General features: G+C 40.0%; 15 non-coding genes across 15 annotated transcripts; 5 read left to right on the top strand and 10 right to left on the bottom strand.

The window, feature by feature from the left end:
• Window positions 1-713: 713 nt before the first annotated feature.
• Window positions 714-785, bottom strand: trnaw-cca (transfer RNA tryptophan (anticodon CCA)). Its single transcript has one exon. It is a non-coding gene; the product is annotated as a tRNA-Trp (tRNA).
• Window positions 786-2906: 2121 nt separating this feature from the next.
• Window positions 2907-3017, bottom strand: trnal-caa (transfer RNA leucine (anticodon CAA)). The gene is made up of 2 exons: window positions 2980-3017; window positions 2907-2952 (listed from the first exon to the last, which is right to left on the bottom strand). It is a non-coding gene; the product is annotated as a tRNA-Leu (tRNA).
• A 344-nt stretch (window positions 3018-3361) lies between these two features.
• trnak-cuu (transfer RNA lysine (anticodon CUU)) lies at window positions 3362-3434 on the bottom strand. The gene has a single exon. It is a non-coding gene; the product is annotated as a tRNA-Lys (tRNA).
• A 411-nt stretch (window positions 3435-3845) lies between these two features.
• Window positions 3846-3919, top strand: trnan-guu (transfer RNA asparagine (anticodon GUU)). The gene has a single exon. It is a non-coding gene; the product is annotated as a tRNA-Asn (tRNA).
• Window positions 3920-4054: 135 nt separating this feature from the next.
• On the bottom strand, window positions 4055-4127 carry trnaf-gaa (transfer RNA phenylalanine (anticodon GAA)). Its single transcript has one exon. It is a non-coding gene; the product is annotated as a tRNA-Phe (tRNA).
• Window positions 4128-5035: 908 nt separating this feature from the next.
• Window positions 5036-5107, bottom strand: trnaw-cca (transfer RNA tryptophan (anticodon CCA)). The gene has a single exon. It is a non-coding gene; the product is annotated as a tRNA-Trp (tRNA).
• A 2940-nt stretch (window positions 5108-8047) lies between these two features.
• On the bottom strand, window positions 8048-8158 carry trnal-caa (transfer RNA leucine (anticodon CAA)). The gene is made up of 2 exons: window positions 8121-8158; window positions 8048-8093 (listed from the first exon to the last, which is right to left on the bottom strand). It is a non-coding gene; the product is annotated as a tRNA-Leu (tRNA).
• Window positions 8159-8978: 820 nt separating this feature from the next.
• trnan-guu (transfer RNA asparagine (anticodon GUU)) lies at window positions 8979-9052 on the top strand. The gene has a single exon. It is a non-coding gene; the product is annotated as a tRNA-Asn (tRNA).
• A 135-nt stretch (window positions 9053-9187) lies between these two features.
• On the bottom strand, window positions 9188-9260 carry trnaf-gaa (transfer RNA phenylalanine (anticodon GAA)). Its single transcript has one exon. It is a non-coding gene; the product is annotated as a tRNA-Phe (tRNA).
• A 909-nt stretch (window positions 9261-10169) lies between these two features.
• trnaw-cca (transfer RNA tryptophan (anticodon CCA)) lies at window positions 10170-10241 on the bottom strand. The gene has a single exon. It is a non-coding gene; the product is annotated as a tRNA-Trp (tRNA).
• Window positions 10242-16201: 5960 nt separating this feature from the next.
• LOC117395812 (small nucleolar RNA U3) lies at window positions 16202-16412 on the bottom strand. The gene has a single exon (XR_004543724.3). It is a non-coding gene; the product is annotated as a small nucleolar RNA U3 (small nucleolar RNA).
• A 138-nt stretch (window positions 16413-16550) lies between these two features.
• On the top strand, window positions 16551-16623 carry trnav-uac (transfer RNA valine (anticodon UAC)). The gene has a single exon. It is a non-coding gene; the product is annotated as a tRNA-Val (tRNA).
• A 4117-nt stretch (window positions 16624-20740) lies between these two features.
• trnaw-cca (transfer RNA tryptophan (anticodon CCA)) lies at window positions 20741-20812 on the top strand. Its single transcript has one exon. It is a non-coding gene; the product is annotated as a tRNA-Trp (tRNA).
• Window positions 20813-21826: 1014 nt separating this feature from the next.
• trnal-caa (transfer RNA leucine (anticodon CAA)) lies at window positions 21827-21937 on the top strand. The gene is made up of 2 exons: window positions 21827-21864; window positions 21892-21937. It is a non-coding gene; the product is annotated as a tRNA-Leu (tRNA).
• Window positions 21938-22650: 713 nt separating this feature from the next.
• On the bottom strand, window positions 22651-22854 carry LOC131727487 (small nucleolar RNA U3). Its single transcript, XR_009322192.1, has one exon. It is a non-coding gene; the product is annotated as a small nucleolar RNA U3 (small nucleolar RNA).
• Window positions 22855-25199: the final 2345 nt, after the last annotated feature.

The raw sequence follows: 25199 nt of genomic DNA, 5'->3' as shown, positions 1-25199 counted from the left end.
CGAAACCCGGGATCGAACCAGGGACTTTAAATCTTCAGTCTAACGCTCTCCCAACTGAGCTATTTCGGTTTGACAAGACTAATGTTTCGAGATATTCTTTTTGGCAATCCAGTAAACCTGTAATGAGAAACGTTCAACAGCTCGGCAACACCATAATAGAATCTGATGTCTTTACAAATGTGTTTCGGAACTGTTGTTTTCTCCCAAATGCGGTTCTCAACAAATGTTTTTTTTTTTTTTTGTATTCCTTCCAGAGTAAGTCCAAAAGGTAAACACTGGAACTGGCTGCCTGAAAGTGCAGCGCTTGAACTGCCTCAACAAACGCTGAGCTCTAAAACGTGTACATTGAAAGTCGTTGTTAATTCTTAAAGGTCTGTTAAGCTTAAAGGTACCAATCATTACTTGCTGTACTTTAAATTTCTTCAAAACTAGTATTTCTATAGCTATGTTCTCTATCTCATGCAAGGAAGTGTTAATATAACTTTATTACCTAACTGTGTCAGTGAATACTGGTCAACAGTAATTTCGGATTCACTTTAGTTTATTGTGCAGTATCAAATGAAACATAAAAATGAATCGCAATACAATAAATCTCTGTTTGATCGCTATACAATCAATATGTTGTATAGGCTAAATTGTATAAATAAATGTCCGGAAACATTCAAATACGTTAAAAAAAATGAAGTAGTGTGGAATAGAAACAAAGACGGCTTTGACCTAGACGTGATTTGAACACGCAACCCTCTGATTTGGAGTCAGACGCGCTACCGTTGCGCCACGAAGTCCTGGAGTAATGTCAGCTTATTATGCAATGCTAGAGTGTACAGCAAGCATGCCAAACACATGGTAATGCCGACGCTGATACTAGGAAAACACTCGGTATCACCAGGGTCATGGGAAACAGCCGACTCAATACGTGTTCGTAGCCAGCAGGGCTATTAAGTTGTCGGAAGTGTGTTTGATTCTCAGCTTTAAAAGTAAAGAAAACATAAAACAATGCGATTTGCTTTTATAAATTTCATTATTTGAAACGTGGGCATAAACACAGTTGTACTGGCTGGGAATCGTCTCTGGTCAATTACTTGGAAAGCAGCTATGCTGACCAATATATCACCAATAGGGAAAAGCTGGCAGTACTGAGTGACACAGAAGACGGATTCTCTCAGCGCGTCTCCTCTGAATGCGCACTGGCACAAAGGGGCTTTTCTCATCTAATGTTTGCACTGTGTTTTTTGCTGTGTTGATTATTATTTGTCTATTTTGTTTGGTGCACGGGTGAAACGGAGTTCGTAATTAAAGTATTTTTTTGTTTTGTTTATCACAAGCACGGTGCACACGGACCTCAGGTCCCGCCCCAAACAATTGCAGGTACCTGTACACACCTGGAATTAGAAGGGCTTTGAGGTATTAAAAGGGTGAGGAACTAAGAGACTGGGAGCATGGAACGAGGAGATACCGGAATAGGAAAGAGAGAGAAGCCGAGGGAAGTAAACGAAAATAAAGAGGACGAGATTAGACAGCGAGTGGTTGGGTTTTTTTTTTTTTGTGCACGGACAGTGTCAGTTTCGTTTTGTTATTTTTTTTCGTGGACTCACTCTGGAGGACTGCGGAACTTGGTGATTGAAGACATTTGAAAAGAGGTACTGACAAGAACCTTTGCGTTCGTGGTTTATGTCAGGATATCAGGATCTCTCCTGAGGCCTTCAGCTGAAGCGCAGCACCCTATGGAGAGGGCTGCCCAAACAGGCGTCTGGACAGGAGCCCTAAGAGGAGGTCTGGACCAGAGAGTGGATGACGTATGGTTAAGTGAACAAATACACATTAAAATGCATCTAACGCTCAAAAATTAAACAATAATTCAAATAAACAAACTATGCAAAAAAAGGAAAACCAATCCAATTAAAATTCAAAAATCATAAGTGATAATACTGAATAAAATAATAATCAACACATTCGACACCCGTGACATTACCACCACTGCGATCTTGAAAATGTTTGTATGCCACAAAATAATTAACAGTCGTTCATTATTTTGTGTATCAGCCGCCACACAAAGCTGAGCGCAGTGCGGTATACTGTAATGATGCTCCAGTCAGTCTGTCCGGACTGCACCTGAACCATCTTAAAAACACGAAGCCCCTAATAAGCTAATTTGTAAAAGTTAGTAAAGAGTTGCGCTAATATAACGAAGCTAAATTTGAACTCCTAGCTGGAGCAACGAGAGAGGGCGAGAGGGCGGGGCAGAGAAGGAGGGGGAGACGCTGCTAGGCAACAGGCTCGTGAACATTCCACTCAGCTGAGCAGAGACCGTTAGGATTTAAAAATGCGAACGTTCCGAGCGGCGTTAGGCGCTTCGTTAAATTAACACACCGTTGCTGGCATTTGAATATAACCATATTTTAAATACTCAAATAGGACTGTATTAAAAAATATATTATGTTTTTCAAAGTAATATGTTATTTGGAATATTAAAACAATCAAATTAAATAACACATGTCTGGACACCAAAATATTTTTCTTCCTCATAACGTGTTAGAAAATGTAAACAGCAGTTGGAGAATGCCGAAGTCGATCATCCTAGCATGTTAAACGAGGGCATTTCTCCTGTAAGCTGCGTCTAGTAATAGATGGTTTATACTGTTCTCAATGGTCCACATCCCAGCCTGAGACCACGATCCAGTGGTAGACGATGTTTTTCAAGTAATATGTTATTTGGAATTTTAAAACAATCAAGTTAAATAACATGTTTGGACACAAAATATTTTTCAGTGACGTTAACAAGTAGTCTGTTTACAACAAAAATGCAATCTGTGTTAGGAACACTATTTTAGTCCGATTTAAAATGGAAATTAAAATGGTATTGAGTGCAGAAATGTATTATTTTTAAAAAATAAGTACAATTGAACTGTCAGAAGTGGGATTTGAACCCACGCCTCTATTCAGAGACCAGAACACACAATTCTTTAGAAAGACAGAGTCCTTGAGTCTGGCGCCTTAGACCACTCGGCCATTCTGACAAGCTGCGTTTGTTAATGTAGAAAACCGCATTATTTATTTCAGCACACACTATGGTGTCGTATCAAGGCCCGATTGGGTTTATTACGCACATAACAACTGATGCTCCATGAATGATGTTAAGACAATTCTAAAAAAAAGAAACGGATTGAAGTCAACCCAAAAAAGTAAGATTATTTATTTCAATATCGTTATAGCTATAAACGATGCATGCTTTTTACAATAGCAATTGCTATTTGACAATGACCAATAAGTAATTTTGTTGCAATACTGTATACAATGTGAACATAATCAGACTTTGCTCCGTTGTCTCGAAGAAACATCTTCAATTTGTATTTAAAAAGGACGCCCAACGTGGGGCTCGAACCCACGACCCTGAGATTAAGAGTCTCATGCTCTACCGACTGAGCTAGCCGGGCTGACTGGTGCTCGTTTCTTTCACTGCAACCAGCTGAGCTATTAATTTGTCATCTTATTTGAGAAAATAGTGAATGACAGAAGCAAAGATTCCAAATATAATCCCCTGAACTGTAGCTTTATTATCATAATGAAAACAGATTACACATGACCACAGTTCTGTATCAAAATTAAGTAGTAAGTTTATGGTTTCCATTGTAGCTATTTACACACACTGCTCTGTTGTCTCCCAGGGTGTTATCTAACAAAACGACATATGCTGTGCTGCCATAATTGATTACATAGACTTTCCTGCCCCGTGTTGCTTTCTTCTTAGATGTGATCTCAGGTTCTGATTTCTGCTCCCTCGATCACGTTCTGCAGCATCTCGCCTTGCTCATCACTCCCGTATGCTTTGGCGGCTTAACAGGTTGGTCTCTGTGGCGCAATCGGTTAGCGCGTTCGGCTGTTAACCGAAAGGTTGGTGGTTCAAGCCCACCCAGGGACGATGTTTTTTGCATTTCTTAATCACATTAGAAAATGGCACTCTGATACGCAGTTATTTCATCCAATTACGCTGAAGAATAAATGTGCTCTTTTTTTGTAGTTCAAAATAATACAAAACAAATATCGTCTTGTTGTTTGCCGAAACCCGGGATCGAACCAGGGACCTTTAGATCTTCAGTCTAACGCTCTCCCAACTGAGCTATTTCGGCTTGACAAGATTGATGTTTCGAGATAGCATTCTTTTTGGCAATCCAGTAAACCTGTAATGAGAAACGTTCAACACCTCGGCAACACCATAATAGAATCCGATGCCTTTACAAATGCTTTTCGAAACTGTTAAGTTTTCCCCCAAATGCGGTTCTCAACAAATGTTTTTTTTTTTTTTTTGTATTCCTTCCAGAGTAAGTCCAAAAGGCAAACACTGGAACTGGCTGCCTGAAAGTGCAGCGCTTGAACTGTCTCAACAAACGCTTAGCTCTAAAACGTGTACATTGAAAGTCTATTAACATCTTTAACACAATCATCTGTATTCCAATAGCGGTTAATCCACAGGGTGATCAATAAAGTGACTGCTGGCTTTGTTTATATATTAACAAGATGTTTTCAGGATTCACGCGTATTCTGAACAAGCACAATAGAATATGGTAGTGAAAGGAGAAGCAAATAACAGGTTTATTGGCTCTGGTCTTGTATCATCACCCTGACTACTGTCCGTAAGAAAGTGGCATTAATAAAAACATCATTATGCAAAGTTCCCAATGCGCAAATACGCAACATATTTAAACTTCTTCACAATCTTAAACCTTCCCAAATGAATTTAAAATACTGACTGAAAGGTTACGCACATTTTCACTATCTCATGCAAGGAAGTGTTAATATGACTTTATTACCCAACTGTGTCAATGAAGACTGGTCAACAGTAATTTCGGATTCACTTTAGTTTATTGTGCTGTATCAAATGAAACATAATAATGAATCGCAATACAATAAATCTCTGTTTGATCGCTATACAATCAATATGTTGTATCGGCTAAATTGTATAAATAAATGTCCGGAAACAGTCAAATTCAAACACGTTAAAAAATGAAATAGTGCGGAATAAAAACAAAGGCGGCTTTGACCTCGACGTGATTTGAACACGCAACCTTCTGATCTGGAGTCAGACGCGCTACCGTTGCGCCACGAAGTCCTGGAGTAATGCTGGCTTATTATGCAATGCTAGAGTGTACAGCAAGCATGCCAAACATGGTAATGCCGACGCTGATACTAGGAAAACACTCGGTATCACCAGGGTCATGGGAAACAGCCGACTCAATACGTGTTCGTAGCCAGCAGGGCTATGAAGTTGTCGGAAGTGTGTTTGATTCTCAGCTTTAAAAGTAAAGAAAACATAAAACAATACGATTTGCTTTTAGAAATTTCATTATTTGAAACGTGGGCATAAACACAGTTGTATTGGCTGGGAATCATATGCCTGTGTTTATTTATTTATTTTCTGCACGTATTAATTAGTATTGTGTGAATATTTTATTTAGATCGTGTGTGAATATTTTATTTAGATCGGTTTTTTTTCTTTTCATAATTTTCATAATTTTCTGTTTGCTTTGCACTGTGTTTTTTGCTGTGTTGATTGTTATTTGTCTATTTTGTTTGGTGCACGGGTGAAACGGAGTTCGTAATTAAAGTATTTTTTGTTTTGTTTATCACAAGCACGGTGCACACGGACCTCAGGTCCAGCCCCAAACAATTGCAGGTACCTGTACACACCTGGAATTAGAAGGGCTTTGAGGAAGAAAAAGGGCGAGGAACCAAGACTGGGAGCATGGAACTAGGAGATACCGGAATAGGAAAGAGAGAGAAGCTGAGGGAAGTAAACAGGGCAGCAGTGTGGAGTAGTGGTTAGGGCTCTGGACTCTTGACCGGAGGGTCGTGGGTTCAATCCCAGGTGGGGGCACACTGCTGTTGTACCCTTGAGCAAGGTACTTTACCTAGATTGCTCCAGCAATAACCCAACTGTATAAATGGGTAATTGTATGTAAAAATAATGTGATATGTGAAATAATGTGATATGTTGTAACAATTGTAAGTCGCCCTGGATAAGGGCGTCTGCTAAAAAATAAATAATAATAATAAACGAACATAAAGAGGACGAGATTAGACAGCGAGTGGTTGGGGTTTTTTTGTGCACGGACAGTGTCAGTTTCGTTTTGTTATTTTTTCTCGTAGACTCACTCTGGGAGGACTGCGGAATTTGGTGATTGAAGACATTTGAAAAGAGGTACTGACAAGAACCTTTGCGTTCGTGGTTTATGTCAGGATATCAGGATCTCTCCTGAGGACTTCAGCTGAAGCGCAGCACCCTATGGAGAGGGCTGCCCAAACAGGCGTCTGGACAGGAGCCCTAAGAGGAGGTCTGGACCAGAGAGTGGATGACGTATGGTTAAGTGAACAAATACACTTTAAAATGCATCTAATGCTCAAAAATAAAACAATAATTCAAATAAACAAACTGTGCAAAAAAGGGAAAACCAATCCAATTAAAATTCAAAAATCATACGTGATAATACTGAATAAAATAATATTCAACACATTCGACACCCGTGACATTACCACCACTGCGATCTTGAAAATGTTTGTATGCCACAGAACTTAAGATCTGAAATGGAATGTTTGGCATCTACAAAATGTCTAGCTAGTGGTGGCTGAATATATTTTCTCCTAATTGAACTTTTATGCTCGCTCATTAATGCGCAATTGTAACTGTCTAGTAGTTTTACCATCATATTGCAAATGGCTAGGACAAGAAATCACATTAATGACATGAGCTGAAGCACAATCACTTGTAAGATACTGTACTCTTTTTATCGTTGTATGGCTTGTACATTTTCTTAGTTTTAAATGTATTACCACAGGCGGTACACTTACGATTTGGAAAAAATCCAGTAGATTTGTCCAGTACACCTAGATCTCTCGAACATCTAAACGAGTCAGCCCTTAATAAAGACCGCCCGTGTTCATTTCGGCGTTTATGACATTGTCTATACACAACAGCTCTTATGTAATCCTGTTGGTATCGAATCGATCGCAATTAATGTGTTCCATGTTTCCAGTCAGTTTGATAGTTTTAATACTGTATTACATTCTGAATATGAATAGAGCTGAATTATTAATTGTTGATAATACTTAGAATACCAGATACATATTTTAGCATTAAAAAGCAATACATGTGATTTATTTAAACAGTCGTTCATTATTTTGTGTATCAGCCGCCACACAAAGCCGAGCGCAGTGCGGTATACTGTAATGATGCTCCAGTCAGTCTGCCCGGACTGCACCTGAACCATCTTAAAAACACGAAGCCTCTAATAAGCTAATTTGTAAAAGTTAGTAAAGAGTTGCGCTAATATAACGAAGCTAAATTTGAACTCCTAGCTGGAGCAACGAGAGAGGGCGAGAGGGCGGGGCAGAGAAGGAGGGGGAGACGCTGCTAGGCAACCGGCTCGTGAACATTCCACTCAGCTGAGCAGAGACCGTTAGGATTTAAAAATGCGAACGTTCCGAGCGGCGTTAGGCGCTTCGTTAAATTAGCACACCGTTGCTGGCATTTGAATATAACCATATTTTAAATACTCAAATAGGACTGTATTAAACAATATATGTTTTTCAAAGTAATATGTTATGTGGAATATTAAAACAATCAAATTAAATAACACATGTTTGGACACAAAAATATTGTTCTTCCTCATAACGTGTTAGAAAATGTAAACAGCAGTTGGAGAATGCCGAAGTCGGTCATCCTAGCATGTTAAACGAGGGCATTTCTCCTGTAAGCTGCGTCTAGTAATAGATCGTTTATACTGTTCTCAATGGTTCGCATCCAGCCTGAGACCACGATCCAGTGGTAGACGGAGATGTTTTTCAAAGTAATATGTTATTTGGAATTTTAAAACAATCAAGTTAAATAACATGTTTGGACACAAAATATTTTTCAGTGACGTTAACAAGTAGTCTGTTTACAACAAAAATGCAATCTGTGTTAGGAACACTATTTTAGTCCGATTTAAAATGGAAATTAAAATGGTATTGAGTGCAGAAATGTATTATTTTTAAAAAATAAGTAAAATTGAACTGTCAGAAGTGGGATTTGAACCCACGCCTCTATTCAGAGACCAGAACACACAATTCTTTAGAAAGACAGAGTCCTTGAGTCTGGCGCCTTAGACCACTCGGCCATTCTGACAAGCTGCGTTTGTTAATGTAGAAAACCGCATTATTTATTTCAGCACACACTATGGTGTCGTATCAAGGCCCGATTGGGTTTATTACGCACATAACAACTGATGCTCCATGAATGATGTTAAGACAATTCTAAAAAAAAGAAACGGATTGAAGTCAACCCAAAAAAGTAAGATTATTTATTTCAATATCGTTATAGCTATAAACGATGCATGCATTTTAATTGCTATTTGACAATGACCAATAAGTAATTTTGTTGCAATACTGTATACAATGTGAACATAATCAGACTTTGCTCCGTTGTCTCGAAGAAACATCTTCAATTTGTATTTAAAAAGGACGCCCAAGGTGGGGCTCGAACCCACGACCCTGAGATTAAGAGTCTCAAGCTCTTCCGACTGAGCTAGCCGGGCTGACTGGTGCTCGTTTCTTTCACTGCAACCAACTGAGCTATTAATTTGTCATCTTATTTGAGAAAATAGTGAATGACAGAAGCAAAGATTCCAAATATAATCCACTGAACTGTAGCTTTATTATCATAATGAAAACAGATTACACATGACCACAGTTCTGTATCAAAATTAAGTCGTAAGTATATGGTTTCCATTGTAGCTATTTACACACACTGCTCTGTTGTCTCCCAGGGTGTTATCTAACAAAACGACACATGCTGTGCTGCCATAAAGGATTACATAGACTTTCCTGCCCCGTGTTGCTTTCTTCTTAGATGTGATCTCAGGTTCTGATTTCTGCTCCCTCGATCACGTTCTGCAGCATCTCGCCTTGCTCATCACTCCCGTATGGTTTGGCGGCTTAACAGGTTGGTCTCTGTGGCGCAATCGGTTAGCGCGTTCGGCTGTTAACCGAAAGGTTGGTGGTTCAAGCCCACCCAGGGACGATGTTTTTTGCATTTCTTAATCACATTAGAAAATGGCACTCTGATACGCAGTTATTTCATCCAATTACGATGAAGAATAAATGAGCTCTGTTTTTTTAGTTCAAAATAATACAAAACAAATATCGTCTTGTTGTTTGCCGAAACCCGGGATCGAACCAGGGACCTTTAGATCTTCAGTCTAACGCTCTCCCAACTGAGCTATTTCGGCTTGACAAGATTGATGTTTCGAGATAGCATTCTTTTTGGCAATCCAGTAAACCTGTAATGAGAAACGTTCAACAGCTCGGCAACACCATAATAGAATCCGATGCCTTTACAAATGCTTTTCGAAACTGTTAAGTTTTCCCCCAAATGCGGTTCTCAACAAATGTTTTTTTTTTTTTTGTTGTATTCCTTCCAGAGTAAGTCCAAAAGGCAAACACTGGAACTGGCTGCCTGAAAGTGCAGCGCTTGAACTGTCTCAACAAACGCTTAGCTCTAAAACGTGTACATTGAAAGTCTATTAACATCTTTAACACAATCATCTGTATTCCAATAGCGGTTAATCCACAGGGTGATCAATAAAGTGACTGCTGGCTTTGTTTATATATTAACAAGATGTTTTCAGGATTCACGCGTATTCTGAACAAGCACAATAGAATATGGTAGTGAAAGGACAAGCAAATAACAGGTTTATTGGCTCTGGTCTTGTATCATCACCCTGACTACTGTCCGTAAGAAAGTGGCATTAATAAAAACATCATTATGCAAAGTTCCCAATGCGCAAATACGCAACATATTTAAACTTCTTCACACTCTTAAACCTTCCCAAATGAATTTAAAATACTGACTGAAAGGTTACGCACATTTTCACTATCTCATGCAAGGAAGTGTTAATATGACTTTATTACCTAACTGTGTCAATGAAGACTGGTCAACAGTAATTTCGGATTCACTTTAGTTTATTGTGCTGTATCAAATGAAACATAAAAATGAATCGCAATATAATAAATATCTGTTTGATCGCTATACAATCAATATGTTGTATAGGCTAAATTGTATAAATAAATGTCCGGAAACAGTCAAATTCAAACACGTTAAAAAATGAAATAGTGCGGAATAAAAACAAAGGCGGCTTTGACCTCGACATGATTTGAACACGCAACCTTCTGATCTGGAGTCAGACGCGCTACCGTTGCGCCACGAAATCCAGGTGTAATGCCAGCTTGTTATGCAATGCTAGAGTGTACAGCAAGCATGCCAAACACATGGTAATGCCGACGCTGATACTAGGAAAACACTCGGTATCACCAGGGTCATGGGAAACAGCCGACTCAATACTTGTTCGTAGCCAGCAGGGCTATGAAGTTGTCGGAAGTGTGTTTGATTCTCAGCTTTAAAAGTAAAGAAAACATAAAACAATGCGATTTGCTTTTATAAATTTCATTATTTGAAACGTGGGCATAAACACAGTTGTATTGGCTGGGAATCATATGCCTGTGTTTATTTATTTATTTTCTGCACGTATTAATTAGTATTGTGTGAATATTTTATTTAGATCGTGTGTGAATATTTTATTTAGATCGCTTTTTTTTTCTTTTCATAATTTTCATAATTTTCGGTTTGCTTTGCACTGTGTTTTTTGCTGTGTTGATTGTTATTTGTCTATTTTGTTTGGTGCACGGGTGAAACGGAGTTCGTAATTAAAGTATTTTTTGTTTTGTTTATCACAAGCACGGTGCACACGGACCTCAGGTCCAGCCCCAAACAATTGCAGGTACCTGTACACACCTGGAATTAGAAGGGCTTTGAGGAAGAAAAAGGGCGAGGAACAAAGACTGGGAGCATGGAACTAGGAGATACCGGAATAGGAAAGAGAGAGAAGCTGAGGGAAGTAAACAGGGCAGCAGTGTGGAGTAGTGGTTAGGGCTCTGGACTCTTGACCGGAGGGTCGTGGGTTCAATCCCAGGTGGGGGCACACTGCTGTTGTACCCTTGAGCAGGGTACTTTACCTAGATTGCTCCAGCAATAACCTAAATGGATAATTGTATGTGAAATAATGTGATATGTTGTAACAATTGTAAGTCGCCCTGGATAAGGGCGTCTGCTAAGAAATAAATAATAATAATAAACGAACATAAAGAGGACGAGATTAGACAGCGAGTGGTTGGATTTTTTTTTTGTGCACGGACAGTGTCAGTTTTGTTTTGTTATTTTTTTTCGTGGACTCACTCTGGGAGGACTGCGGAACTTGGTGATTGAAGACATTTGAAAAGAGGTACTGACAAGAACCTTTGCGTTCGTGGTTTATGTCAGGATATCAGGATCTCTCCTGAGGCCTTCAGCTGAAGCGCAGCACCCTATGGAGAGGGCTGTCCAAACAGGCGTCTGGACAGGAGCCCTAAGAGGAGGTGTGGACCAGAGAGTGGATGACGTATGGTTAAGTGAACAAATACACATTAAAATGCATCTAACGCTCAAAAATTAAACAATAATTCAAATAAACAAACTATGCAAAAACAGGAAAACCAATTCAATTAAAATTCAAAAATCATAAGTGATAATACTGAATAAAATAATAATCAACACATTCGACACCCGTGACATTACCACCACTGCGATCTTGAAAATGTTTCTATGCCACAAAATAATGAACAGTCATTCATTATTTTGTGTATCAGCCGCCACACAAAGCTGAGCGCAGTGCGGTATACTGTAATGATGCTCCAGTCAGTCTGCCCGGACTGCACCTGAACCATCTTAAAAACACGAAGCCTCTAATAAGCTAATTTGTAAAAGTTAGTAAAGAATTGCGCTAATATAACAAAGCTAAATTTGAACTCCTAGCTGGAGCAACGAGAGAGGGCGAGAGGGCGGTGCAGAGAAGGAGGGGGAGACGCTGCTAGGCAACCGGCTCGAGAACATTCCACTCCGCTGAGCAGAGACCGTTAGGATTTAAAAATGCGAACGTTCCGAGCGGCGTTAGGCGCTTCGTTAAATTAACACACCGTTGCTGGCATTTGAATATAACCATATTTTAAATACTCAAATAGGACTGTATTAAAAAATATATTATGTTTTTCAAAGTAATATGTTATGTGGAATATTAAAACAATCAAACTAAATAACACATGTTTGGACACAAAATATTTTCAGTGAGGTTAACAAGTAGTCTGTTTACAACAAAAATGCAATTTGTGTTAGGAACACTATTTTATTCGGATTTAAAATGCAAATTAAAATGGTATTGAGTGCTGACAACAGTTTGGTATCAGCTGTTGATTTCCTTAAAACAATCTTTTCTAGTAAAGTAAAGAAATGTATTCTTTTTAAAAATACGTAAAATTGAACTGTCAAAAGTGGGATTTGAACCAACGCCTCCATTCAGAGACCAGAACACAAAATTCTTTGGAAAGACAGAGTCCTTGAATCTGGCGCCTTAGACCACTCGGCATTCTGACAAGCTGTATTTGTTAATGTAGAAAACCGCATTATTTATTTCAGCACACACTAGGGTTCTCGTATCAAGGCCCGATTGGGTTTACGCACATACCAACTGTTGCTCCATGAAAGATGTTATGACAAGGGTAAAAAAGAAACGGATTGAAGGCAACCCAAAAAGGTAATATTATTTATTTCAATATCGATGTAGCTACAAACGATGCACGCATTTTACAATAGCAATTGCTATTTGACAATGACCAATAAGTAATTTTGTTGCAATTTAGAGGAACGGTAGTTCCTCGCACAAGTTAGAAAAACTTGTTTGAAACTACCGAGAGTCTCTAGACAGCTCAAAGAGTTTAGCTGTTTTTACCATGTTGCAGCGGCAAAACTAAATCACTTAGAATTACCATCTGTATCCGTATCAAAAGACTGAAACTTTCTTACCTCAAATGTGAAAAAAATGTACATATCTCTTATACACAATGAGGTATAAGTCGTCAAACTAAGGTGAAATTGTTATTCTCCTCCTTCTTCCGTCTACTTTTTAAGGGTGTGTAGCGACTATTCAAACAGAAAAGCTAAATAACTGGACATCTACCAATCATGTGATTCCACATGTTGGTCAACGTCAAAACATACCAGGGTGTGCAAGCAGTTTGATATCCACACCATTTATATTAAACACATTATTTATGTTTTAGATAGTTTGATATCCACACCATTTATATTAAACACATTATTTATGTTTTAGAATGGAATTGCACACAAGAGTGGCATGTAGCTTCTTTGTCTAAATCTCTGAACTCTAATTAATTGTAGTTCCTCGTTTAAATAAATGTTAGCGTTTAGGTGTAATTCGGTGGATGGCGTAGAGGGCTCTCTCGCTCTTTGCGCTGCTTTTTTTTATCCTTTATCCTTTTCTTTAGCCTGTCTTTCCTTCCCTCCGTGGCGTCCTGCACGGTAGCGCCCACGATCTCTTCCGGGTGGAAGCTGATCCCAGTTCAGCCTCCTTTTAGTATTTCCAGCCAATCACACAATGCAGCGCTCGCCTCGTCAATTATTAGGGCATGGCCAGCTCTGCTCCACATATGTTATTGGCTGCCCCTCCTGTCTATCTCTCTCTTTTTTCTTTAACCCAGCACTGTTTCCGCTTCCTTGTCTGTGTTTGTTTTTTGTTCGTTCCTTTCACTGCAGGCCGTTTCTCTGCAACTCTTTCACACCGGCGCCTCACTACTGGGAGTGGTAAGTTGCCATGGCGACCAGGCAGCTTTAACAGGCAATGCGAGCCTGTGCCTCACGACTGCAACCTTCTGGCTCCTGCTGCTGCGCTTTTGCAACATGAGAGCTTCAACTCGCCGAATTGTGACATCTAAATATTGCAGGCTCCTCTTCCATACTTAATTACTTACTTACTTACTTATATTATCACTAACTGTTATAAAGCAAATGTTTTATACATAGACAAGGATTTTAATCGCATTAACAAAATATATGCTACCCTGCTTCACTGAAGCCAATAGTTTCAATTCCAATCGCAACCTCTAGATGGCAGCATAACACCACAAGCTCTACATAATTTAAGCTGATTTGCTATCGCTGCGAATCTCACACACTCCAAACTTTCTATCACAATTTAGTCATATGTCCGCTCATCCTCTCAGATACTACAAGCTTTAATACATGGTACGAGACTGGTAATGTGTTTGATTTATGAATTAAGGAGTTCCACTATTAGGAGAATGACTGACTGGAGTTGTGAAACCCAAACCTCTGATTAAAAGTTCATCTTTTCCATTCCAAACAGACCGCCGATCAATCCCGTATTAACTAACAGGATGGTCGGCATCTCATCTCTCTGCCTTCTTTTTTAGAAACAACTCAGCAGTCGATTTCATATATTTGTTCAGGTCCAGCTGCTCCAGCGACCAAATCTTCATTTACCACTGGATGGAAAACATTTACAACTTTCTGCACTCAAATCAAAATACATCCCATTCCGATTTAATGAACAGCGGATTGTAGCCTCCATCGCCCATGCAAGGGATTCTCTTCACTTAGCCCCCACTACCTTTAAAGCCTACATCTCTGGAATTCAGTCGCCCTGCAGCCCAAAAATAGCATGCCAGTGTCAGATTGTAATTCCTATTTGAAAACATACATATCATTACTTTTGCATTCAATGCAAATTATTAGCATTTATAAATAAAATACCTTTAAGTGCGTTGCTCCGGCTGGTCGGTTAATGGAGTCAAAATTCTTGAGTGTTTTTATTTTTTTAGTAAATCGTAAAAACAAAATAGCATATACTTCATCTATTCAGTAATACAGTATTGCTTTAAGACAACTGGATAAAACCGCACCAGACACTACAGCACAATGCATACCAATAGCCTTCAGCTCCTACGAGAAAAAGACAAAGAACACTTTGAGCAGAGTTCTTGCTTCAGAGTGAATTGTGGATTTCCTGAAGAAGCGGGTACAGAGACACTGGGGTGGGCACAAAGTATTTACATAAATCTTGCCACCAAAATTCCCCAGATATTTCCTGACAAGCTAAGTAAATATAACATCATCCTTTATGATATCTTGGAGGGGGCTATAAAAAGAGAAAGGATCAAAACTCACCATCTTTTCATGCACATCACTGCTCCCCCGAGAGATCTTAATAAATTCCAATTGCTCAATATACCGAGATCACTGGATAAAAGGTAGGTAAGTTTTTAGTTGTGTTATGATATATATATATATATATATGACCAGTTGTCATTTTCTGCAAATAAATGCTCTAAATGACAATATTTTTATTTGGAATTTAGGAGAAATGTTGTCAGTAGTTTATAGAATAAAACAAAAATGTTCATTTTACCCAAACACATACCTATAATTAGTAAAACAGAGAAACTGATAATTTTGCAGTGGTCTCTTAATTTTTTCCAGAGCTGTATATATATAATGTAATCCACGGGATTTCCACAACGCGATGGTTTATCATATTTTGGCTGGAATAATATTAAATATAATATTTTTTAAAATATGATAAAGATAAAGTAGTATACAGTTTGAACACATCAGAAGCTGTTCAAGGACGCACATTTTAATGACTAGTCTATATGAAAACATTCTTGTGAAAAAAAAACAACCAGCTAAAAACCATGATTTGATTTTCCTGTCTTTATTTTTAACAAAGACAATGACGTTTGCAGACAGCGTTAGTGTTCTGGTCAGCGAGAAGTACTGAATAACTGTTTGCACTGTTCCGTGTTTGTTTTCAGTTCATTGAAAGATGACATTCTACAATGACATTTATCCACTTTACCCTCAACAAAGGACGCCCTTCATCTTCAACCTCAGCCAGCTCATACTCATTCTGGTGTTTTTAGTCCTTGCTTGCAGTTTCCTTGTTATACTAACAGTCATTTCTAATAAGAAAATACTGTTTCCAGCTAAACCGACACATGCACCAAAATGTGAGTGTAACATAGATTATTTTGCTCCAGTTTCGGACTGCAAATGCATGTAATGAACTTCTCTTCCACTAGGCATAGCTTAAAACACAAGAATCCACTGTTATTTAATATTAATAACCCGCTTTCCAAACACTACACACTTAAACTAGATAATATATTCTATCTTTATGAAACTTTATTTTGTAATACATATCACAATGCTAACAAATATAAAACGCCTTTTTATCTTTTGTTTACCATTTATAAAATGTCGCGAACCACTCAGCCTGTTTTCTTCCTCCACCCTCAAAAGAGGGCAGAACGGTCATCAATGATCAAGAACAGCTACAGTGAAGCAGCATTCAAGACCCGCTTCACGCTCAGAAGAAAACACTGTAAGTCCTCATCATGGTTAGCGAAACCAGACACTTTAGAAACGCATTTCACTAGAAACAAACTATAGAAATGATCCCTGAAAGTATAGTCATAACAAATACAGGGGAAAACAACTTCCCTACTCCCAGCATGACGGTGTCTGATTCGGTTTCCTTTCTAGTATATCACTTGTTCATAGTAATGTTAATAATTGCCAATGCGTTTCAAACACAAAACTCACGTTCTGAGAAGGTTCCATAGTGTAGTGGTTATCACGTCTGAGTTACACGCAGAAGGCCCTGGGTTCGATCCCCAGTGGAACCATTGCAGTTTGTTTTTACAATATGACTCCCTGGTCAAGACAAGGTAGTTCTGGGTTTGGCCGATCATTAGATTGCGGATGTAAGGTCTCTGGTCCCATCGTAGAAGCAAGATAGTTAATTCACAAAAAATACATACACATGATTTCCATTACACGAGAGTAGATGTTAAAATTTCATGCTGATTTGAACTCGGCTCTCGCCAAGATAAGCACCAACTAAGACGTAGCTTTACAGTAAACTAATGTGATCCATATGCGTCTCCATCCATTTACGTTTCCTTCCATATGATGATGTAGATATCCTTCTGTCTGGTGTTAATGGCTGAAGTGTAATGCTGGCTCCAGGGATCAGCTTATTTTGCCTCCCTGGCGCATCAGCACACACAACGGCTGCGATGCTGGCTCCGGGGATCAACCAAAGTGCGGCCTCCCCAGCGCATCAGCATGACAACCGTCTGGATTGAGCTAAGTAGGGTACATCTCTGGGGTTTTCAAGTGGGCACCTTCCATCCTCAGTGTTTCGTCGACTAGCCCACGACACCTCAAGAGGGCTCGACGGTGATTCTGGCGTCCCAGCATCACCCCCCTCCGTCCCCCACTCAACTCAGCCCAGCTTACTTACCTGTCCCCAGCCAGAATCTTTCCGTCTCAACCACAGCCAGTTGCTGCTCCTCTCTGCTGCTTCAGATAAGTTCTTCACTGTGCGACGCAACTCTTGGCCACTGAATCCGACGTCTCTGAGAAACCGGGTTGTAGAGTGTGCCACAAATCCTCGACAACCCACTTCCACTGGGTAAACCCGAACTCTCCATCCTCGCTGTTCCGCTTCAGTGGCTAGTTGAGCATACCGCAGTTTCTTCCTCTCATACGCCTCATCTACAGCATCCTCCCATGGCACTGTTAACTCTACCAGGTGAACAAGGCGTGCTGATCCAGACCACAAGACAATATCTGGTCGAAGGTTAGTGGTGGCAATCTCAGGTGGAAAAATAAGCCGTTGACCAACATCTGCCAGCATATTCCAGTCTCTAGCAGCTTCCAGTTGTCCTGGGCGAGGATTGGTTTTAACACCTTTTCTTGGTGGTTGCTCTCCTGGGCGGAGGAATGTTGTCTTTTGTGTGTAATGTTTTGATGGAACAGGTGGCAACTTATTGGTCATGTTACGCTTGTCTTCCAATGCTAAGGCCAAACATTGCAGCACCTGGTCATGGCGCCAAGTAAACCGTCCTTGGCTAAGAGCCACCTTACATCCTGTCAAAATGTGCCTTAATGTTGCAGGTGATGAACACAAAGGACATGAGGGATCCTCTCCTACCCAGAGGTTTAGGTTCTGTGGTGATGGGAGAACATCATATGTTGACCTGATGAGGAAACTGATCCTGCTCTGTTCCATTGACCATAGTCTTGCCAGCCAATCTTGCGTTGTTCCACACTCTCCCATCTCATCCATTCTCCCTGCTTGGCCTGGGAAATGGCCTTTATACACCTCATCCTCTCCTCCTACTTTTGCACCTCGTTGACTACCAGCTTCCTTCTTTGAGCTGGGGCCGCCTTGTGCCATGTAGGAGGAGTTGAACTGAAACCAAGACCCCCTCTTCCATGCTGAACTTGTCCCATGATATCACCAATTCGAAGGGCAGCCTTTGCATCTTCCACAGCTTTCTTTGCCGCCCACTTTCTTCCAGTTTTCAACACAGGTGCTGCCTCCCTTACGCATTTATCGTGTGACTCTACTAATGTCATTTCCAGTCTGACCTTGGCGCACTTAAACTCCTCGGTTAGAGCGGAGACTGGTAGCTGCAGTATTCCTTTACCATAAAGTCCCACTCTGCTGAGGCAGCGTGGAACTCCCAACCATTTCCTGATGTATGAACTGATTAAAGCTTCCAGCTTCTCTACTGTTGTCAAAGAAACCTCGTACACAGTCAGTGGCCACAGCAACCTCGGCAGTAGACCAAACTGAAAGCACCAGAGTTTTAGTTTACCTGGTAGAGCGCAGCTGTCTATGCTCTTCAACCCTTCCACTGCTTGTTGTCTAACTTCTCCCACACGAACTGTGTCCTTTAGATCCCCGTCGTACCATCTCCCAAGACTCTTCACTGGCTTCTCAGACACTGTTGGTATTGCCTCACCATTAATGAAGAATGTTTTATCTACTACTTTGCCTTTAATTATAGAGATGCTCCTTGATTTAGTGGGCTTGAATTGCATTCGTGCCCATTCAATGTTATTGGTTAATTTGCTCAATAATCGATTAGTGCAGGCTACTGTTGTAGTCATGGTTGTCATGTCATCCATGTATGCTCGAATTGGTGGTAGTCGCATTCCAGAAGCCAAGCGCTCTCCTCCTACTACCCATTTTGATGCCCTAATGATTACTTCCATTGCCATGGTAAAAGCCAGTGGAGAAATGGTGCATCCTGCCATTATTCCAACCTCTAGGCATTGCCATGTAGTGCTGAATTCTGAAGTTGAAAAACTGAATTGCAAATCTCCAAAATAGGCTTTCACTAAATTTGTTATTGTCATCGGTACACTGAAAAAATCAAATGCTGCCCAAAGTAGTTCATGTGGCACTGAACCATATGCATTAGCCAAATCCAGGAATGTCACATGGAGCTCCTTCCTCTCCTTTTTAGCTGATTGAATTTGTTGCCAGATCACATTGATGTGTTCTAAGCAACCTGGGAAACCTGGAATGCCCGCTTTTTGTATTGAAGTGTCAATGAAGCAGTTCTTTAATAGGTAAGCTGACAATCTCTGAGCAATAATGCTGAAGAAAATCTTGCCTTCTACGTTTAATAGGGAAATGGGACGGAACTGACTGATGCTTGTAGAATCTTTTTCTTTAGGTATAAAGACTCCACCTGCTCGGCGCCATGCTCTTGGTACAACCTGTTTTTCCCATGCCACTTTCATCAATTTCCACAAAATTCGTAGAACTCCTGAAGCACTCTTGTACACTCTGTACAGAACTCCATTAGGCCCTGGAGATGATGAAGCCCTTGCTTTTTTCACAGCTTGCTCTATTTCTTTCCACTTAGGTGCACAGTCCTCCATTTGGTATTCTGGTGGATTGATAGGTGGGATGTCTGACGGAATTGACATAGGCTCCTGCCTTTTTGAATCTGTATGTGTTTCCTCCAAATATCTCTCCAGCTCAACCTTAGATGCTTTTAGTGTGCCATTCTTCTCACTGGTGAATAACTTCTTTACAAATTTGAATGGGTCTTTATAAAAGTTAGCTCTCGCACGCTCCTCCTTTTTGTAGCGTTTCCGTAGGCGCTCAGCTCTGCGCAATGTTGCAAGCTTATCTTTTATGACCCTTTGTAAGAGATTGAGTCCCTCCTTCTGACTTTGTTCTGCTCTTCTCCATTGGTTCCTCAGCTGTCTCCTTTCTCTAACTAAGCGTTCAATCTCCTGCTGCCGTCTAGACTTTCCAGGAATAGTTTGTACTTTTTCCTTCCTTTTTTCAACTCCAAACCTCTGACTTCCATATGCGTAGATGATGTCCCCAAATTTATCCAGCTTCTTTTCAACTGTTCCACTTAATCTTTCCAATGCAACGCAGAGATCTGTGTTTACTGTGTCCCATGCAGTTTTCTCACAAGCTCTTGGCCATTTAACATGTATTTATGTTTCTTTTGTTGGTAAATTAACCCAATACATTATTGCATTCTGCCTCGTCATTAGACGATCAAAGCCCCTTTGTGCCAGTGCGCATTCAGAGGAGACGCGCTGAGAGAATCCGTCTTCTGTGTCACTCAGTACTGCCAGCTTTCCCCCGTTGGTGATATATTGGTCAGCATAGGTGCTTTCCAAGTAATTGACCAGAGACGATTCCCAGCCAGTACAACTGTGTTTATGCCCACGTTTCAAATAATGAAATTTATAAAAGCAAATCGCATTGTTTTATGTTTTCTTTACTTTTAAAGCTAAGAATCAAACACACTTCCGACAACTTCATAGCCCTGCTGGCTACGAACACGTATTGAGTCGGCTGTTTCCCATGACCCTGGTGATACCGAGTGTTTTCCTAGTATCAGCGTCGGCATTACTATGTGTTTGGCATGCTTGCTGTACAATCTAGCATTGCATAACAAACCTACACTATGCCAGGACTTCGTGGCGCAACGGTAGCGCGTCTGACTCCAGATCAGAAGGTTGCGTGTTCAAATCACGTCGAGGTCAAAGCTTTCTTTATCTCTATTTCATTTTTTAACGTGTTTGCAAATACTAGTTTGGAAGAAATTTAAAGTACAGCAAGTAATAATTGATACCTTTAAGCTTAACAGACCTTTAAGAATTAACAACGAAGACATAAAAAGGGACACGACACCAGCAGTATTCAAGTCCATCACCTTAACCACTTGGCCACGACTACTTGGTGCAACGTCCCAAGATCTATAAACACAGACCATATATATCACAGACCAAGAACAAATACACACACTTCGTTTTTAATAACATTTTAAATCGGACTAAAATAGCGTTCCTAGCACAGATTGTATTTTTGTTGTAAACAGACTACTTGGTGAAGTCACTGAAAAATATTTTGTGTCCAAACATGTTAGCGAAAGCTGGTCAGGTTTGGATGTAAGCTTAAAAAATGAACCCATTTCAAGGTCGTGTGCTCTTCAAGAACGTCATGTTTCAAGTCCAAACCACTGTATTATTTTTTTCCCTCCTTCGATATGTGCTGTTTTAAAACATAAATAATGTGTTTAATATAAATGGTGTGGATATCAAACTGCTTGCACACCCTGGTATGTTTTGACGTTGACTAACATGTGGAATCACAGGATTGGTAGATGTCCAGTTATTTAGCTTTTCTGTTTGAATAGTCGCTACACACCCTTGCTGCTGCAACATGGTAAAAATAGCTAAACTCTTTGAGCTGTATAGAGACTCTCGAAAGTTTCAAACAAGTTTTTCTAACTTGTGTGAGGCACTACCGTTCCTCTCAATTGCAACAAAATTACTCATTGGTCATTGTCATATAGCAATTGCTATTGTAAAATGTGTGCATCGTTTATAGCTATAACGATATTGAAATAAATAATCTTACTTTTTTGGGTTGGCTTCAATCAGTTTCTTTTTTACACTTGTCATTACATCATTCATGGCCCATTCTGTCCTTGATACGAGAACCCTAGTGTGTGCTGAAATAAATAATGCGGGTTTCTGCTGCAATAAACGCAGCTTGTCAGGATGGCCGAGCGGTCTAAGGCGCCAGACTCAAGGACTCCGTCTTTCCAACGAAATGTGTGTTCTGGTCTCCAGATGGAGGCGTGGGTTCAAATCCCACTTCTGACAGTTCATTTTTACTTATTTTTAAAAGGAATAAATGTGTTCATTTAATATAAAAGATTGTTTCAATGAAATCAACAGCTGACACCAAACTCTTGTCAGCACTCAATACCATTTTAATTTCCATTTTAAATCAGACTAAAATAGTGTTCCTAACACAGATTGTATTTTGTTGTAAACAGACTACTTGTTGAAGTCACTGAAAAATATTTTGTGTCCAAACATGTTATTTAACTTAAGATTGTTTTAATATTCCAAATAACATATTACTTTTAAAAACATCTCCGTCTACCACTGGATCGTGGTCTCAGGCTGGGATGCGGACCATTGAGAACAGTATAAACAATCTATTACTAGACGCAGCTTACAGGAGAAATGTCCTCGTTTAACATGCTAGGATGATCGACTTCGGCATTCTCCAACTGCTGTTTACATTTTCTAACACGTTATGAGAACGAATACAAAGTTTGACACTTTCCTTGTAAGTGGGGATAAGCACAAGTTATTTTCAAATGTAATGTTTTTATTTAAGCTCATCTAGTCCTGCGTAGTGCAAATCACATTACTATATTGTTATATCAGTCAATGCCTATTTAAAGTGTTCTTAAATTGTTTTAACATTAGCAATGATCAATTTGAAATTTGCTTATTGATTTAAACAACTGAACAATTGTAGGCTTGATGGTTTCTTTTTTCTGCGTTTCTACCAGTATGAGATACGCACTCAAAATGTGTCCCCTTCCTTCAACAACCCCCGACTGAAGATTGGAGTGTCATCACTAGCAGCGAGCAGGTGCCCGAAAACAACACTCATTGTCAGCTCGGTGCTGAGAAGAAAACACTCCCACTCCTCCTGGTGGATACCGAGACCAATCCCTTCAAAACATGTTTTCCATAAACGAGGTGTTCCATTAACAATACAAACTTGAGACAGCCAAGTCGTTAAAGCAGACCTTAAGTTTGTCATGTGATACAAAAGCAAGTTTTGGCATTTTTGCATTGCCTGCCTCGTCAAACAAGCTCGAGCCACAGCACACAGCGCTGCTGCATCGGGACACAGAGGTGGATTTTAAAGCGACTGAATCAACGAGCTGAGACTACTTTTTGAAGAAATTGAAAACATACCTCTAATATTTAGTTAATCAATTTATTTTTTGAATTCGCAAATGGCAGAGACTACATTGCCAATAAAAAATCTGACAATCTGAATTGCTCGTATCAAGCTGTGATGTAGCCTATGAGAATCGCTGACATAATTCAGGGGAATTAGCTCAAATGGAAGAGCATTTGCTTAGCATGCGAGAACTAGCGGGATCGATGCCTGCATTCACCAAGTACTTTTAATATATCTGCGTATTTAGTCCCAACGCATTATGGAGATACATACAGTGTGACAATTCTTTGTAACAGAGTCGCCTGCCCTACATGTGTATTTTAAAGCAGTCTGCTAATTTGTAATATTCCCGACTGAAAAACTGCAGTGCGCCCTCCATCGTATGCCTTCTGAGAAGCACAGAGGGAGATTTTTTATATTTTTTAGCAATTGAGAGCTTCGGAAAAGTGTCTCGGATCCGTTTAGGAGAGACGAAAACAGAGAAACCCCCCCCCCCCTCGGTCGGGGCCCGTTCGGCAGGTGGAGACACGGCCTTCTGCATGAGGGGGCTGAAATGGAAGAGAGGAAATGGGACAGCAAGGGTGAGGCCTGGAAGACTTAGCACATAAGCAGCAGAAGAATAGGATGTGGCCGGGGGTCCCCTCAGGCCGGCGAGGAACAGCCGGGCGGCAGTGGTTGAGACAAGAGGCCGACCCGGACAGCCGGGGAGTGAGACTCATAATTCATAAATCAGTTTTCCAGTCTCGTACCATGTATTAAAGCTTGTAGTATCTGAGAGGATGAGCGGGCAAGAGGCTAAATTGCTGAGGAAATCAAGCATGCCGTATATATATATATATATATATATATATATATATATATATATATATATTAGATCCAGGTATTGGAAGAAAGCTGGAGCGTTGGAAGCTCTAGAGGAGAGCAGTTGCAGATTTAAACAGTAAACTAAAGCCACTTTTGTATGCTGCAATAGTGAGCAGATCTGAAGAGGGAGCTTTATTTTGCTCTTATCAGCCCCCTGTTTTACTGCATTTAATCCTGTACTTCAGAATACTGTAATCTGCCAAGTGTTTAACCTGTAGTACTTTGTATTTAATCATATCCTGATGTAACTATCACTATTTAATCATATCCTGATGTCACTATCACTATTATCTGCTGTATTATTGAATTGTGGTTTGTCACACTTGTACTTTGCTTGAACAAAAGTCATTGTATTTCTTGCTCTTATTGTATTACTTGTATTGTAACACTTGAAATGTATTTGCTTACGATTGTAAGTCGCCCTGGATAAGGGCGTCTGCTAATAAATAAATAAATAATAATAATAATAATAATAATAATAATAATATTAACAGTAGAGGCAAGATCTGCTGAACGGGCATAGATCTGAGGGAGTAAACGATGGACTGCTGTCAGTAGTGTGCAGTGGCCTTCTGTAGAGAGCAGAGCTGCTGAATGCAGTGGAAATTGGTATTTGAGAGTTAAGGCATTTTTAGATTATGTCAGAGATGGGGCTGCCTTTGGGCAGAGATGAAGAATGCATCGATCTGAGGCCGCTGCAGAACCTGAGAGGATGAGAATGCGTTCCTCGGAGGCTGCTGCAAAACCTATTGATTTGATCAGGAGCAGTCTAAGAGTGTATTGTCTTGCGGTGTAGGAGGACGCTTTGACTGAAATGTTGATAATCGTAGGACATAGTTTCCGTATGTGCCTGGAAGCTCAAATTGAATGAAATGGACTTTGAAAGTTGTATTAAGTGCCTTAATGAAGTTGGGGGCAAATGAGGAAGTGCAAATCCGGGAGCAAGAAGGTTGCAGGAATGGCTTGATGCAGGGAAGCTGGAAAATTAATGTGACAGTGGATTCTTAACATCTCAGAAAGCTGATAAGCATGGCTTCATGACCAGATCCTTGAAGGGAAGGGTTTGGATTTGAAAAATTCAAGTTAATATATGTAGCAAAAGAGGTTGAGGCAGGAGGGGACTGAGAATCCTTCGGAAAGACAACGAACTGCAGGAATTGATAGAAAGTTTAGAGTGTGCGAGATTCGCAGCGATAGCAAATCAGCTTAAATTATGTAGAGCTTGTGGTGTTATGCTGCCATCTAGAGGTTGCGATTGGAATTGAAACTATTGGCTTCAGTGAAGCAGGG

Source organism: Acipenser ruthenus, unplaced genomic scaffold (genome assembly GCF_902713425.1).
Source record: "Acipenser ruthenus unplaced genomic scaffold, fAciRut3.2 maternal haplotype, whole genome shotgun sequence".
Taxonomy (NCBI): Eukaryota; Metazoa; Chordata; class Actinopteri; order Acipenseriformes; family Acipenseridae; genus Acipenser; species Acipenser ruthenus.
The sequence above is the reverse complement of the archived record's forward strand: the minus strand, read 5'-3'. Positions and strand labels throughout refer to the sequence as shown.